The sequence below is a fragment of the Aplysia californica genome, unplaced genomic scaffold (assembly GCF_000002075.1).
Source record: "Aplysia californica isolate F4 #8 unplaced genomic scaffold, AplCal3.0 scaffold00124, whole genome shotgun sequence".
NCBI classification, from domain to species: Eukaryota; Metazoa; Mollusca; class Gastropoda; order Aplysiida; family Aplysiidae; genus Aplysia; species Aplysia californica.
This window is the reverse complement of record NW_004797394.1, coordinates 1,498,849-1,501,139: the sequence shown is the minus strand read 5'-3', so window position 1 is coordinate 1,501,139 and position 2,291 is coordinate 1,498,849.

The window sequence follows — 2,291 nt, the reverse complement described above, 5'->3', positions numbered from 1 at the left end:
AGAGAGAGAGAGAGAGAGAGAGAGAGAGAGAGAGAAGAGAGAATGATCGGTGAAAAAAAAATCAAAGTCCTAATATTAAGGCGTGTTCTAATAAGATTAATTTTCCGTTCTGAGCATGGGCTAGCATTTGTTCCTTCTTGTCATTTGGTTTGATCTTTGCGAGATGTGGCGACCACTGCACATGATTGATTTCGTCATCAACACCAGCTTAATGTATCGATTTGTGAGACAACTTCCCATGCACAGGTCGAGATGTGAGGGGAGGGGGGAGGGGGGGGGGGGTCATTACACGATTCCTGCAGGTTCTTCATGTAGACGTCTTGGTTAAAGTTAAAGGAAAAGTCGCACTTTTCTACCAAGTTTTCCCCGGCGTCTTTGTTAAAGGCAAAGTCTCATCTATATCTACCTAGCTCTTCATGGCGTCTTGCTTTAAGTTAAAGGAAAAGTCTCACCTATATCGACCTAGCTCTTCTCAGCGTCCTGGTTTAAGTTAAAGGAAAATAATCTCACTTGTTACCCTCAGATAAGGGCAAAAAATCTTGGAGTCCCAAGTGCATGTTGCTCATGTCAAAGATCCATTAGTGGTCCAAAATCGATAAGAGTAGGCTTCGGCCGCCATCAGGGCAAAATTCAAAATTATTTCCTTCCAAACTGGAAATGTTTAATGTGTCCCACGCACTTATATGACCTTAGGCAGTTGCAAACGGCGTAAAACATTTACAAAAACCCCAACAAAAACAAACAAAAAACAAATCAGACAAAAAAACACCCAATTAAAAAACAAAAAACAAATGCAAAAACACCCCCCACCCCCCACCAAAACAATAATAACAACAACAACTACTACATGGGTGGTTATCGGGTGCTCTGGTGTGGTTTACTTTTTCTTTCCTATTAAACATCTATCGTCTTTATCTCCCCTCCTTTTTGGTGTAACACATCTAATCTTCGGCACTTATAGTATGACCTTATTGTGTTGCAAGTGCCGTAAAACAATTATTAAAACAAAAAAACAAAAAACAACAACAACAACAACAACAACAACAACAACAACAACAACAACAACAACAAAAAAGCACCTTTGTACCCCGCTCTCCTCGGTGTCTCGTTTAAAGAAAAATATTTCCTTTTACCCTGCTCTCGTCTGTAAATCCTTTCATTCCCGAAATGTTTCCACCAAGTACGTTTGTACATGTATATGATATACACAAGATTGAATACCCATTCAAGAGAGATTAAACTCACTTTTACTTGTCTTCATCCGGTCTCAAAGTGTCAAGGGGAGAAGCAAACACCTTTGTCTTGTTTGTTGTATTGCCTGTTGCACGGCTAAACTATTGTTTTTGTCGAATTCTTCTTTGACTCGCTCTATCAATCTTGTCCTAGCGCTCATTTGACCTTATGCAGATGTGAGCGCCGTAAAACCTCTACTAGAACAAAAACTAAATCTTGCCCTGGGCCTGCCCCTTCTTCTGCATCCATCTGATCTCCGAGACTACCTTTCATCAATAGAATAATAGAAGCAGGCAACCTACTCCAGCCAAACATAACGTGTCAATTTGTCTCCTGAAATAATCTGATTCTGGTCGTATTTAGTACGCACACAGACACGCTTAATACACACATATAAACACACGGTGTATATATACACATCTCCTTAAGAGACAGGGAACCATCACACTTTGGCCTCCCCCACCCCCCTCCTAACCGTCCCTCCCTCCCCCCCAACCCACCTCTCCCTGTCCGTCTCCTTCCACCTCCTTCTTAGATATCATAATAACTCTCACGAGAGGATGAATCAGACCCTGGTTCTCTCCTCTCTCCCCTCTCCCCTCTCCCTTTCCCTCCAGATATAATATCCCCTCGAGGGGAAGAATCACCTCCCTCCCCCTCCCTCCCTCCCTCCACCAGCATATTGTGCAGCGCCCCCTACCTAAACACTTGCTCTCATAAATAAAGCCGAGGGCTCCTTTAATAAAAGTCTCGTTAACGCCCACGAGACGGAGCTCAGAATGAGTGGAATTGTCCTTTAAGTGGGGCGCTAACTGCCCGCGCTCCCTCGCCTAAGCTCGGTTACCTAAACCGGCCCAGTGGAATTGTCCCTTGATTACGGGGAGAAGAAGGAGGTCTTTGAAGTGCGATTAGTCCAATGTTTCGTGGGTAATAACTTAGTTTCTGGCTTGATAGTGCTTCCTCCGAGAGGGGACTCCTCTCTCGCGATCGTTCTCTGGGGGGAAGAGGGGAAAAAGGGGGTAGGTGGGTGGTTGGGGAGTTTGTGTGTGTGTGTGTGT